Raw genomic sequence first — 15,233 nt, 5'->3', positions numbered from 1 at the left:
ATAGCGGAACGTAAGGTACCAAAACATAGGAGTCGGGCAAACCCAACTATTGACCCAAGACATGATTCAGAGCTGATGCATATAATGCTATAAGTTTGGGGTGCCGAACTGCCGTGACGGTGTTCGGACTTTTGTGTCGTAATATGGGTATGATGAAGCCCCTGGCATACTAAGGCGTATCGTGATAAGCAGTTGCCTTCCCACAAAAGGGTTGTAATAAGAAATAACAGCAGACTAGCATCATATAAACTAACATGGTGTATTTGAGTAATATGTCTAAGCGTATGAGTACAGGTAATGTGGTAAAAAGGAAATATGGTTGTATAACTTGCTAAGACTAGGCGGGAGGAGGTTGTTTGTAGATCCGGAGTGTATTCGGATTATCAAAGAGGGGAGTATCTGTCGATTCCCTTACGTGCCCACTCTATTTCCACGTCGTCCGTCCTGGCCTGTCCAAAGGTGAGCCTACGAGAGAAATGCAAGAAATAGTATTTCGCCACGAAGCGGTTGAGCCGCAGTATGTGGCTTGTCCTTTAAGTTTTGCTGAAGTGTTTTTAGTTAAGCTCCGGATGGACCGGTCTATCCCGCCGCACCATAGTTCAGACTCCTTCTACAGAGTCCGTGAGCTTGGCCGTCGACTTAAGGTTCGATTGGGAGGTGCCATTTGTTGCTCTTGCTGTAAAAGCATTGGTAGATTCTTCGGCAGCGAGGAGTTCGGCCCTGCCTTTAACCGTGATGATGCCGCATGGACCGGGCATCTTGAGTTTATTGTAGGCATAATGTGGCACCGCATTGAACCGAGCAAAGCAGTTCATCCGAGCAAGGCCTGATAGTTACTTTAAAAGGGGATGATGTCGAAGAGTAACTCTTTGGTACGGTGATAGTCCGGGGATCCAAAGATCACTTCCAGTGTGATTGAGCCCGTACAACAGGCCTCTACACCTGGTATGACACCTTTAAAGGTGGTTTTTGTGGGTTTGATCCTTGAGCGATTGATGCCCAATTTGCACACTGTATCCCGATAGAGCAGGTTCAGGCTGCTGCCACCGTCCATGAGGACTTGTGTGAGGTGGAATCCGTCGATGATGGGGTCGAAGACCAATGCGGTTGAATCGCCATGACGGATACTGGTAGGATGGTCCCTTCGATCAAAAGTTTTGGGGCGACTGGCTTTGTTGCATGGGCGTCCCTTGATTCATGCTCCTGATTGGGGATATAGGTTGTGTGTATCATATTCACCGTCTTCACCTTTGGAGGGCATTTCTTCTGACCTCCCACTTTTGGTGATCGGGGCTCTTCATCGTTGTCGTCGCTTTGAGACCCGTTCCCCTTGTTTTCGGCGCTTGACCTGTCGGCTTGTTTGAAGACCTAGCATTCTCTGTTGGTATGATTGGCTGGTGTTCCTGGGGTGCCATGGATTTGGCATGGACGATCGAGTATGCGATCCAAACTGAACGGGCCTGAATTATTTTTGTTGAATGGCCTTTTCCGCTGATCGGACTTGGAGCCGCTGAATCAGGCATTGACTGTCGTGTCTTCGGCGCTATCGCCATTTTTGCAACGCTTATATTTGTTGCGCCGTGGTTTGTCGTTGTTATTCCTGGCTTTTGATGTGCCAGGGTTGTTTGTTGTGTTGTTTCTATGAGCCAACTAGCTATCCTCGCCCGCACAGAAGCGGGTCATGAGTGTTGTGACGGCTGCCATGGACTTTGGCTTTTCCTGGCCAAGATGTCGGGCAAGCCACTCGTCACGGATGTTATGCTTAAAGGCTGCTAGGGCTTCGGCATCCGGACAGTCGACAATTTGGTTCTTTTTAGTCATGAGCCGTGTCCAAAATTTCATGGCTGACTCTCCAGGCTGTTGGGTTATGTGACTTAAGTCATCAGCATCCGGTGGTCGCATATATGTGCCCTGAAAGTTGTCAAGGAATGCATCTACTAGGTTCTCCAAACTCCCGATGGAGTTTGTTGGCAAGCTATTCAGCCAATGCCGAGCTGGTCCCTTGATCTTTAGTGGGAGGTACTTGATGGCGTGTAGATCATCTCCGCGGGCCATATGAATATGGAGGACGAAATCTTCTATCCATACTGCGGGGTCTGTAGTACCATCGTATGATTCAATGTTTACGGGTTTAAACCCTTTTGGGAATTCATGATCCATTACTTCGTCAGTGAAGCATAGGGGGTGTGCGGCGCCTCTATGCCGGGCTATATCGCGACGCACTTCGAATGAGTCTGGTCCATTATATCTGGCCCAACCGGACTTTGGTTCATTGTATCTGGCGTGACGGTCATCGTCACATATTGTGGCCTGCCCCCGCGATCCGTAGATCGATCTTGACTGTCCTGCTTTGTTGTTCCATACATCTCGCGGGTCCTTCGTGTAGCCTCTGTCCTTGGTATTATCGTTTGATTGGAGACGGGGTGCGGTCTGGACTTCGGGCTGGTGCACAGCTTTGTCGCGGCCACGGGATGGCCGGTGAGCCGCATCATGCACTGGTAGCATCGATTTAAAGCTTCCTCGTCGAGCTGAGGTAGCGACCTGCGCTTTGGGTAGCTTTTGCTAGGGCGCTGGGGTCCGTATTCCTCGGCAGCCAGGACCTCAGTGCATCTATCAGGTAGTAGATTTTTATTAGCTTGGAGCTGTTGCTGCTTTTTCTTCAGGCTTTTTGCAGTGGCTATAAGCCGGCTTGAAAGCGCTCCTGCTCGACGGGATCCTCAGGAACGATGAATTCTTCGTCGCCAAGGATCACTTTTTCTTTGGAGAGAGGCATGTAATTATCGTCCTCTGATTCTCCATCGGTTTCATGTTGCTTGGGGATAGCTTGCCCATCCTCCTGCTCGCCCTGCTCGAAGCCTGGCTGGGCAGGATTGTCTTCATCTTCGGCACTGTCAGTGTCAAAACCGGCGGCTCTCGGGTAGGGGGTCCCAAACTGTTCGTCTAGGCGGATGGTAACAGTAGACAAGGGACATGATCTTTTTACCCAGGTTCGGGCCCTCTCGATGGAGGTAAAACCCTACTCCTGCTTGATTAATATTGATGATATGGGTAGTACAAGAGTAGATCTTCCACGAGATCAGAGAGGCTAAACCCTAGAAGCTAGCCTATGGTTTGATTGTTGTTCGTCCTATGGACTAAAACCCTCCGGTTTATATAGACACTGGAGAGGGCTAGGGTTACATAGAGTCGGTTACAATGGGAGGAGATCTACATATCTGTATCGCCAAGCTTGCCTTCCACGCCAAGGAAAGTCCCATCTGGACACGGGACGAAGTCTTCAATCTTGTATCTTCATAGTCCGGGAGTCCGGCCAAAGGTCATAGTCCGGTCATCCGGACACCCCCTAATCCGGGACTCCCTCAGTAGCCCATGAACCAGGCTTCAATGACGACGAGTCCGGCGCGCAAATTGTCTTCGGCATTGCAAGGCGGGTTCCTCCTCCAAATACTTCATAGAAGATGTCAAACACAAGGATAGTGTCCGGCTCTGTAAAATAAGTTCCACATACTACCATAGAGAGAATAATATTTGTACAAATCTAATCTGCTGACGTATTCCGCAGCGTGACATCAGGCCACGACCAAGCCTTTATTCGAATCGTTTTATGTCTCACCTCAGCGCGTTTAGCGAGGCGGTTTCCTTGGCACGTCCTGTCAAAGCAGAGATTGTGTCCCCTTATTCCGGGATTCTCATCAATACGGGCGTGGGTAACCCAACCGCGCCATTAATCACGGTGCTTGGGAGATAAGCGAGTTTTACTAGGCTGGTGGGGGTACACAGTTTCATCCGCCCATATAAGGGGATAAAGATCCACTCTTTCCATTTACGCCTTATTCCTCCTTTGATTATCCATCTCCGTGCACTCGAGCTCCAGCGCCCAAGTCCGCACTTCCCACCTCAACCTTCTCCGACCATGTCCGGAGCGGGAGGCAAGTGGATGGCTTCCTCCGTCACGGAGGGACAAATAAAAAAGTTGAGGAAAGCCGGATACCTGTTCAACAACATTGCGCACCGGCTCCCAATTGAGGGGCAGCTCATCCCCACCCCTAGGCCCCATGAGAGGGTGGTGTTCCTCACCCATTTCCTCCGCGGACTGGGCTTCCCACTCCACCCATTTGTCCGGGGGCTCATGTGCTACTACGGCCTGGATTTCCATGATCTAGCCCCGAACTTCATCCTCAACATCTCGGCGTTTATCGTCGTGTGCGAGGTCTTTCTCCGCATCAAGCCCCACTTCGGCTTATGGCTGAAGACCTTCAATGTCAAGCCGAAGGTAGTGGGCGGCCAGCAGGCGGAGTGCGGAGGCGCCATGGTGGGCAAGATGCCCAATGTTACATGGCTCGAGGGCTCCTTTGTGCAGACCATCAAGGGGTGGCAATCGGGGTGGTTCTACACCACCGAGCCGCGCGACCCTGAATGGGCGGCGGCCCCTGAATTCCGATCTGGCATCCCCACAAGGCTCACCTCTTGGAAAGAGACGGGCCTGTCGTGGGGTAATTCGGAAGAGGTGATCGGACTCCAAACCTGCGTCCAAAACCTAATGGACAAGAAGGTTAAACTTGTCAACGTAGTTCCAGGTCATGCTCTTCCGCCGGATCCTCCCGTGTCAACGACGGGCTTTCAACTTGTGGGAGTTTAACCCGGCCCAGCACCAGACTTTGTCGAGGCTCTTCGACACAATGCACGAAGACGCCTGGAAGGTGATATTCAAGGGCTCTGAGGTTTCCCCCTCCAATTACCGAGGATCGCGGATTCTGCGCGAAGCGCCAAGCCAGTGCGGTAAACATGTTTTACCCTTTACAGGGTACTTGTTTTTTCATAGTTTGACTCTATGCGGGATCTAAGCTCCCGCTCCTTTCACAGGACTGGAAGAGGACGTCCGGACATATCGACTGTCCGGCTCCTTTGCCTGAAGGCCCAGCAGACACCCGCTTGGCAAAGCTACTGGTTCCGGCACCTCACGTGGTGCCGGAGAAGAAGGCGAAGAAGAAGGCCACGGGAACTCGAAGGATCTCCCGGCGCCTGGTGGTGTCGGACTCATCGCCCGACGACCCCAAAGCGCACTCCTCCTCCGAAGACAAGGTGGAGGAAGAAGAAGCCTCTCCCCCTCCAACAGGGGGAGGAAAGAAGAGAAAGTCCGCCCCAACTGGGGAGGCCGGAGGGTCCAAGAAGGGGAAGTCCCTTCTTCCGGACTATGCCTCTGACGCCGAAGACGGCGGAGAGGAGTGGCCATCCAGGGCTAAGCTCCTGGCAAAATCATAAGTATCCGGATACCATAATAACTCACGGCATTCCTTTATTGCACAGTACCTTCTGACGCTGAATATAATCATGCAGTCCGCCCAAGGCTCAGCTCAACAATTCGTCGAGCGGCTCCCTGGATTCGTCGGATGTGAATAGTCTTTCACTTCCGACTGCTACCTCCCCTCGCCCTACGGACGATGCCGGGGTGGAGTCCCAAAAGGGGCTAAGCCAGGAGGAGGTGGTCCTGGAGGCGCCACAAGGTGACCTCCCAGACTCCAGGCCCAAAGGGGATAAAACCCCAAAGGGATCTAAGTCCGGCCCTGGGCCGGACACCGCACCGGAACCTTTACTGGTTCCGGAGTCCGGCAGGCGGCCCCTTCGTAAGAAGGGAAAGCCTACGACACCAGTGACCTCCGTCCAACCGGAGGCACCGGATAATTTGCTGGAGGTGCTCAACGGCGCCTCCATCGACGAGGAGCACTGCACTATTATGAGTGCGGTGATCCAGAAGGTTCAGTTTGCCAAGAGCAGGCTGACAGAAGCCTGTGCCAGCCTTCTAACAGGCTTTGATGTATGTATTTAAAACATGTAAAAATGTTACCACATAGACAGTAGCCTCTGATGCTCTGTTTGGTGTTTGGAAAGAAAAGCTGGACTAAGGATCTTAAAAGATATACGCAAGAGTCTAACATAAATATGTCAATATGGGAATGCAGGCTGTGCTGCTGACCTCTGCCGCACTGACTGTGGAGGTCGATGCATTGAAGCAGAGCCTCGAGCGGTCCGAGAATGAGCTCGGCCGTGCCAAGAAGCAGCTCGAGGACAAGGAAGGTAAGTAGTACCTTATGTAAGTATATAAAAATACCTGGTTGCAAATAATGACAGGACCAACGTGGGTATTTATAGGGGCCACCATCGAGGTGGCGACCCTGAAGGAAGCGCTGTCCAAGGCCGAAGACAATGCGCCCGTGGAGCGCACCGAGCGAGAGAAACAAGAGGCGCAGGTGGCGAAAGTGCGGCAAGAGCTCAATGCTCTTGTGAAAAAACACAAGAGTTTAGAGCTTGACTCCAAGACTCGAGAGTCCGAGCTTGCCTCAGCACTTGAAAGCGCCAAATCTGCCAAGGCCAAAGCCCAAAAAGCCCTCCAGGAAATTGAGGCGATGAAGAAGATAGCGGCGGGTAAGGCATTCTTTATGCAAAGCAAGCATGTGAAGGTGAATTACTTGTTACTTACCCGAATCCGGAGCTCTCCAGGAGCATTCGCAGATCTTCCCCGCAGTGTGTCCTACGCCGCCGCATTCTACCGAGCCGAAGAAGGGAGCTCGACGGAGAAGGTGTTCTGGTCCCAGTATGCTGAGGCCGGACACCGGGTGCCCTTGAGCGACCAGCTAAAGCAGTTGGTCGAGCTCCATAAGGTGGCCGAACAGGCCATGAAGGGCCTTATAGGCCGGCTGTGGCCTGGGGAGGTCCTGCCTGAGAGCTACATTGGGCTGGTGAGGCGGCTGGTGGATGCATGTCCATGGCTGGAAGTCATCAAGCGCTCCGTATGCATCGAAGGCGCCCGTAGGGCCCTTGTCCGTGCCAAAGTGCACTGGGGCAAGCTGGATGCTGAGAAGCTGGTGACGGAAGGACCACTGGAGGGGAAGGAGCATCGAAGGCCTGAGATGTGCTATGAGGGCGTCCTGGAGGGTGCCCGCCTTGTGGCTAATGAATGTTCCAAGGATTTAATTTTTGAGTAAACTCGCTCGTGTTTTTATCATGTGCGCTGAAAACTTGTTCATATGCGCTAAGCAACACTTTTTGAATTTAAAATATTACATTCTGTGCGGCCGTTTATTAAATCTGAGAGATGCAAGTCGTCGGCTTCTACCCCCATGCCATGAGTGCTGGGGTGTTCGGGATAAACCTGAGCGCTCTTCTTCCCATTCCTGGGTCCCTCGAGGGAGGCGCTCAGCACAACGAACAAGGCAATCGGACTTATAATGCTTTATCACTCTCACTTAGCCATAGAATTCTATAGTTTTAAATTTCGGCGAAGCCCCTAGTATTCGGAAGACCGAGTTTGGGGCGCTATCCACGCCTAGGCCGGACAAAGCCAGCTCCTCGCTCTAAGCGGCATAAGTCTTTGGGACTCGAAAAATCTCTCGAACAGCGGTCGGCTCTCGCCCTATCATGACGGTCAGTTTTAGCTTTCCCTACGGAGGTGTTAACCCAGCTCAACTGGGGCACAATCATAGTAGTTCTCCCAGCACTACCTTAGCCGATATAGCGGAACGTAAGGTACCAAAACATGGGAGCCGGGAAAACCCAACTATTGACCCAAGACATGATTCGGAGCCGATGCATATAATGCAATAAGTTCGGGGTGCTGCACTCATGAGAGTGTTCGGTCTTCTCACACCGTATTCTGGGGTACTTAAGCCTCTGGTGTATTGGCCGTACCAAAGTGTACGGTTGCATAATGTCATAACTGAACATATTTACATAAAAAATGAATGCAATAATAGACAAGAGCTATGTATTGTTAATTAAAGGGCTGCTATGAAAGAAGAACGATACAAATAGTGCGATAAGCAAGAGATGGGATTATTTGACATGTTCCCCTCCAGGGGCAAGCTGCGGGACTTTAAGTAAGACAGGTATTTAGATCGTTATAGAGACCACCTGGACGTTCGACATGGCTTGCTATCTCCCTGGCTGTTGCATTGTGTGTTCAGCGATTGTACTGCCAGACAGGCCTTCCTGAAAGTGGAGTCCTGAAAGTAAGGAAAGAGAAATGACAAAATCGGGAGCCCCTAGTGTGGTTGAGCCGCATTCTGGGCGTGCCGTGGTTGTGCCCCTCCCCTTATGCCCATGGTATTTCCAGAGTGTAATTATGTACGCGTGGTACTGGTTTCGCGAGTTTGCGAGGGCTGGGGCCGCACTACTATGCTTGCTCGGAACGTGCCCGATGGTCTTGTTGTAGGTTACTCCGGGCGCGCTTGACGGTGTCCGTACGCTTAATAGCCGGACTGGAGAATTGCCTTGAGAGGCTACTTTGTACTTCCTCCGCGAGGGCCGCCGTGTGCTCCTTTGTTCGGAGAGAGCGTTCGGTGTTTCCATTGACCGTAATGACTCCTCGAGGGTCTGGCATCTTGGGCTTGAGATATGCGTAGTGTGGCACCGCATTGAACTTTGCAAATGCGGTTCGCCCAAGAAGGGCGTGATAGCCACTGCGGAACGGGAATATGTCGAAGATTAACTCCTCGCTTCGGAAATTATCCGGGGATCCGAAGACCACTTCGAGTGTGACTGAGCCTGTACAGCTGGCCTCTACACCTGGTATGATGCCTTTAAAGGTCGTCTTTGTGGGTTTAATCCTTGAGGGATCTATGCCCATTTTTCGCACTGTGTCCTGATAAAGCAGGTTCAGGCTGCTACCGCCGTCCATGAGGACTCTGGTGAGGTGAAATCCGTCAATGATTGGGTCTAGGACCAATGCGGCGAATCCGCCGTGACGAATGCTAGTGGGGTGGTCCCTTCGATCAAAAGTGATCGGGCAGGAGGACCATGGGTTGAACTTTGGGGCGACTGGCTCCAACGCATATACATCCCCGAGCGCACGCTTCCATTCCCTTTTAGGGATGTGGGTTGCGTATATCATGTTCACGTCCGCACTTGTGGGGGGAAGCCCTTCTGTCCTCTGTTGTTCGGCTGCCGGGGCTCCTCCTCGTCATTGTTATGCAGCCCCTTATCTCTATTTTCGGCACTTAACTTGCCTGCCTGCTTGAACACCCAACAATCCTTGTTGGTGTGATTGGCTGGTTGTTCGGGGGTGCCGTGTATCTGGCACGAGCGATCAAGTATCCGGTCTAAACTGGACGGGCCCGGAGTATTTCTTTTGAATGGCTTTTTCCGCTGACCGGGTTTAGAGCCTCGGAATCCGGCATTAACTGCCGTATCCTCAGTATTGTCACTGTTAATGTGGTGCTTGTTCTTGTTGCGATGCGACCTGCCATTGTTGTCCTTGGTATCCGAATTACCAGGGCTCTTGGTCATGTTATTGCTACGAGCTAGCCAGCTGTCTTCTCCCGCGCAAAAGCGGGTCATGAGTGTCGTGAGGGCTGCCATGGATTTCGGCTTTTCCTGTCCTAGGTGTCGGGCAAGCCATTTGTCTCGGATGTTATGCTTGAAGGCTGCGAGGGCCTCTGCATTCGGACAGTCGACTATTTTGATTTTTCTTGGTTAGGAACCGTGTCCAGAATTGTCTGGCCGATTCCTCTGGCTGCTGAATTATGTGGCTTAGGTCATCGGCGCCTGGTGGTCGCACATAGGTGCCCTGGAAATTGTCAAGGAATGCGGATTCCAGGTCCTCCCAGCAACCAATTGACTCTGCTGGCAAGCTGTTAAGCCAATGCCGAGCTGGTCCTTTAAGCTTGAGTGGGAGGTATTTGATAGCGTGTAGATCATCACCGCGGGCCATGTGGATATGAAAGAGATAATCCTCGATCCATACCGCAGGATCTGTTGTGCCATCGTATGATTTGATGTTTACGGGTTTAAAACCCTCGGGGATTTGATGATCCATTACTTCGTCTGTGAAGCATAGTGGGTGTGTGGCGCCTCTGTACTGGGCTATATCACGACGTAGCTCAGACGAGCTTTGTTTGATGTGTTCGGCCTGGCCTTATTTGCCATATCCGGCGTGACGGTTATCGCCACATGCCATGGGGTGCCCACGCGATCCGTAGATCGATCTTGTTTGCCTTGCCTTGTCCTCCAATATGTCTCGCAGGTCCGGCATGTTTCCCCGTGCCTTCGTACTTTTTGAGCGGCACCGGGGTGCGGCTTGAATTGATGGCCGAGAGGCCTCTCTGTCACGGACACGAGGTGGTCGGTCGGCCGCGTCATACGCTGGTGATGTAGGTTTAGTTGCTTCCTCCACTAATCGGGGTAGTAGCCTGCACTTTGGGTAGCTCTTGGAGGGGCGTTCGAGTTCGTACTCTTCGGCAGCGAGGACTTCAGTCCATCTGTCGGCTAGAAAGTCTTGGTCAGCTCTAAGCTGCTGCTTTTTTTTCTTGAGGCTGCTTGCCCTGGCCATAAGCCTGTGTTTGAAACGCTCTTGTTTGACGGGATCCTCAGGCACAAAAAATTCGTCATCGTCGAGGCTTGCCTCGTCTTCAGAGGGAGTCATGTAATTATCATCCTCGACCTCCCTGTCTGCCGCTCTCTCATGAGGGCTGGCTTCTCCATCCTCCCGTGCTAAATCCTGCTGAAGGGGGTTGTCTTCGGCACTGTCCGGTGTGTTGTTATCTCCCGTGCCGGAATCGCCACTTTTGCTTTGGCAGGATTTAGAGCGGCGCCGCTGACGCCGGCGCTTAGGCTTTTTCTTGGAGGGTTCATCCCCCGTTGTTCCATCGCCATTCCCTTTTTTGGGATGTCCACCAGGATATGTTGTATGACGAGGTGGCTTTCCAGTGCCCTATAGGCGCTGGTTCTTGGTTGTCTCCTTCATCGGCGTCCATACCGTCGATGTCTTCGGGGTCGAAGTCGAGCATGTCGGTTAAATCATCGATAGTGGCTACAAAGTGGGTGGTGGGTGGGCTCCGAATTTCGTCGTCCGCATCCCAACCTTGCTGGCCATAGTCCGGCCAGAGCTCTCCTGATAAAGACAGAGACGGTAGTGAATTCAGAATGTCACCAGAGGGCGAGTGCTGAAAGATGTCCGCGGCAGCAAACTCCATGATCAGCGCCCAATCGGGTTCGATCGGCAGGGGCGCGGAAGGCTCGAAGTCTGGAAAAGAGTTCGGCACTTTGGAGTCGCGAGCTTCGCGAAGGACAAGACTGGTGTTCGGCTCAATCGCCGTAGAGATTGCAGCCCCCGAGGCGGTGTCCAGCCACCCGTCCTCGATCGGCGCAGTCGGCTCCGAGCCAAGGGTCGAAGCAGGCACCTGAGCGGCCCTCTGGACACTGTCCGACGGCAGAGCTAGATCATGCCCATGGTGACAGTGCGGCGCGCTCGGCTGTGGCTCGAATCCGTCGAAGATCAAGTCCCCGCGGATGTCGACCGTGTAGTTCAAACTTCCAAATCTGACCTGATGGCCAGGGCCGTAGCTTTCGATTTTCTCCAGATGGCCAAGTGAATTGGCCTGCAGTGCAAAGCCGCTGAATATGAAGATCTGTTTGGGGAGAAAAGTCTCACCCTGGACCGCGTCGTTGTTGATGATCGGAGGAGCCATCGGGCCTAAAGGTGACGACACAGAGGAACTCTCAATGAAAGCACCAATGTCGGTGTCAAAACCGGCGGATCTCGGGTAGGGGTCCCGAACTGTGCGTCTAGGTGGATGGTAACAGGAGACAAGGGACATGATGTTTTTACCTAGGTTCGGGCCCTCTCGATGGAGGTAAAACCCTGCTCCTGCTTGATTAATATTGATGATATGGGTAGTACAAGAGTAGATCTACCACGAGATCAGAGAGGGACTAAAGCCCTCCGGTTTATATAGACACCGGAGAGGGCTAGGGTTACACAGAGTCGGTTACAATGGGAGGAGATCTACCTATTTGTATCGCCAAGCTTGCCTTCCACGCCAAGGAAAGACCCATCCGGACACGGGATGAAGTCTTCAATCTTGTATCTTCATAGTCCGGGAGTCCGGCCAAAGGTCATAGTCCGGTCATCCGGACACCCCCTAATCCGGGACTCCCTCAGGCACCATCCGGATTGTTGTCTCCTGTGCCAGCATCACTATTTTTGCTATGGCGGGGCTTGGAGCGGCGCTGATGACGCCGGTGCCTCGATTGCTTCCCCAAGGGTTTATCTTTCGTTGCCTCATCGCCATTGTTTTCTTTAGGGGTGTCCACCATATAAATCTCATATGATGAGGTGGCGGTCCAGCGCCCTGTAGGCGATGGTTCCCATTCTTCTCCTGCATCATCGTCCATACCATCGATGTCTTCGAAGTCAAAGTCAAGCACGTCGGTTAAGTCATCGATAGTGGCTATAAAGTGGGTGGTGGGTGGGGATCGCATTTCTTCGTCGCCCACTTCCCACTCGAGCCGGACATAGTTCGGCCAAGAATCTCCCGACAAGGAAAGATACCTTAATGAGTTTAGCACATTGCCGAAGGGAGAGTGCTGAAAAATATCCGCGGCGGTGAACTCCATGACCGGTGCCCAATCAGATTCGACGGGCACGGGCGCACGCGGTTCGGATCCTGTAGCCGAAAACGAGTCCGGGGGTCCGATGACACCACTCTCACAGTAGGTGGGATCAGTGTTTGGCACCAACGCTGATGAGTGTGCGCCTTCCGGGGCGGTGTCCATCCACCCGTCCTCGGAAGGCACGATCTGCTCCGGATTGATTCCCGGTGCCGCTGTAGGTGCGATCTCCCGAACATTGTCTCATGGCAGATCTAAGTCATGCTTGTCGCGACTGTCCGGCACACCTGACATGGGCTCGAATCCGTCGAAGATCAAGTCTCTGCGGATGTCGGCAGTATAGTTCAAGCTTCCAAACCTGACCTGATGGCCAGGGGCGTAGCTATCGATCTGCTCCAAGTGGCCAAGCGAGTTGGCCCGCAGTGCGAAGCCACCGAATACGAAGATCTGACCGGGAAGGAAAACCTCCCCCTGGACTGCGTCGTTGAATATGATTGAAGGACCAATCAAGCCTTATCACGACGGCACAGTGGAACTCTCAATGAAAGCACCAATGTCGGTGTCAAAACCGGCGGATCTCGGGTAGGGGGTCCCGAACTGTGCGTCTAAGGCTAATGGTAACAGGAGGCAGGGGACACAAAGTTTACCCAGGTTTGGGCCCTCTCTATGGAGGTAATACCCTACTTCCTGCTTGATTGATCTTGATGATATGAGTATTACAAGAGTTGATCTACCATGAGATCATAGAGTCTAAACCCTAGAAGCTAGCCTATGATTATGATTGTTGTTGGCCTACGGACTTAAACCCTCCGGTTTATATAGACACCGGAGGGGGCTAGGGTTACACAGGGTCGGTTATAGAGAAGGAGATCTACATATCCGAATTGCCAAGCTTGCCTTCCACGCAAAGGAGAGTCTGATTCGGACACGGAACAAAGTCTTCAATCTTGTATCTTCATAGTCCAACAGTCCGGCCAAAGTATATAGTCCGTCTGTCCGGATACCCCCTAATCCAGGACTCCCTCAAGGGGACCTCTCTCCATCGCCATAATTTGGCCTATAAAACCTAGAATGATGCTAACGTCAATCTCTCAAATCTTTGCCATCATTAGAACTCATCGATTCTCGCTCACTTGTCATGTCCTTCAACCAACATTGTAATAAATGTATTCTCCACACTATGATGGAAGAGCAATACATGAACTAGGGATTTTACCAACATACATTAGGTGCCTAAACTAGGGTAAATTGTGTCTAATCATGTTCTGTATTATAGCACCCTGGTCTCCTGACGCGGAGTCTCCTCGACTGAAAATTCGACATACTCCCTCTTATACTATTGTTAGGGTCGACATAAAACCTGTCAACAACTACATATGCTTTTTTAACAAGATTGAGTGATACAACTTCAGTGCATGTCAGCGCAAAGATCGGTCGGGACGCATCATTTTCCCACAAAATGGACAAAACTTGTACAAGAAAATCCATCCATTGGATGAAACAAGTGGCATACATGTCACACCGCAAAACGTCAAGCATTGATATGGTTTGGACCTAGAATGGATTCAAACTTTGAGTTTTTTGCAATACATGAACTAGTTTTTTCCAAGTAGCCCCTGTTAAGTGTTGGCGTGATATATCAAAAGTTGAATTCATCATTATGGTACACCACCCAATTATGGAACACTATTAATTTTTTATGAATTCATGGGAATGCATCACACATAATATTTTATTGTGAACATTATTTCCATTAAGCAGCTAGGGAAAAGCTACCTCCCTTACATCAACCTTTAATCTGCTAACTAAATTAGACCTTCTGTCTTCTTTTATAAGGTAAAAGGCAATGTACAGATCGTGCACATACAGACATCATTGTCGCAACGGCCACCTCCAGGTTGTTCCCCACAATTATGTACGCACCAAGCCGTTTCACACTTCCTTTTTGGCTCTAGGACTGTAGTTGCACATACATTAGGTAAAATATCATTATCATGCGTTGGAGCCTTCGCTGAAACATCTGCATATCTCAACATAAGGAACATGATTAAATTATTGTTCACATAATGACTACTAGCTTCACTATATTATACTCCAATTGCAATATAATTGTAATATACTATGCACATTGTATAGTATCACTAAATAATTAATCGAGGATATGACTAGAAGGATAAGGTAAAAAATATGTGTTGCGCATAGCGTCATCATATCATTCTAAAATTATTAAGGGTTATGAGCTACTGATGAGTGTTGTTGCTTCTTTGTTAATCAAATATTGTGCTATGATTTTTTCTTCTCACATGGAACATTATAGTATCTTGAATTTAACTTGAACACGAAAACAAAATGAGTGAACTATCCATGTGTAATCTAAGTAAATTTTATGGAAAGATCCAATCACCTGCGGAAATCATAAGAAGAGCTAGTGCTATCGTTAGCATTTGGAATGTCCCCATCTTGTTTGAGGATTTGTATGATATGGTGATGATAATTCTATTTGCCACTGATCCAAAGCTATGCACTTTGTTGGTTTTATAGTAAAAGTTCACATGCTATTATTGGTATGATGTAATTAATGGCACATTTATTATATTACATATCGCCAAATTTAGTAAAGTGGATTATGGCTGAAGACTTCTTTTGCATTAATGCATGGTTATCAACTAAACCCACTGAATGCGATAAATAAGATCACAACTACTATGAAGTAATCCCTTGATTAAGATTATGTTGGTAATAAATTTACAATTTAAGGATCATGATTGTTCTGCTCCTTTTGTTATCTTATAAAAATAAGGAGTGCAAATTTCGATTTTTTGCCTATCAAACTGATGGTACCCACAAGT

The 15,233-nt window shown here is 50.4% G+C and overlaps 1 long non-coding RNA gene across 1 annotated transcript; it reads right to left on the bottom strand.

The window, feature by feature from the left end:
• Positions 1–14,114: 14,114 nt before the first annotated feature.
• Positions 14,115–14,901, bottom strand: LOC123041405 (uncharacterized). The gene is made up of 2 exons (XR_006418509.1): positions 14,789–14,901; positions 14,115–14,404 (listed from the first exon to the last, which is right to left on the bottom strand). It is a non-coding gene; the product is annotated as an uncharacterized lncRNA (long non-coding RNA).
• Positions 14,902–15,233: the final 332 nt, after the last annotated feature.

This window comes from Triticum aestivum, chromosome 2B, assembly GCF_018294505.1.
Source record: "Triticum aestivum cultivar Chinese Spring chromosome 2B, IWGSC CS RefSeq v2.1, whole genome shotgun sequence".
Taxonomy (NCBI): Eukaryota; Viridiplantae; Streptophyta; class Magnoliopsida; order Poales; family Poaceae; genus Triticum; species Triticum aestivum.
Note: the sequence above shows the minus strand (reverse complement) of the source record. Positions and strands in the feature narration are given on the sequence as shown.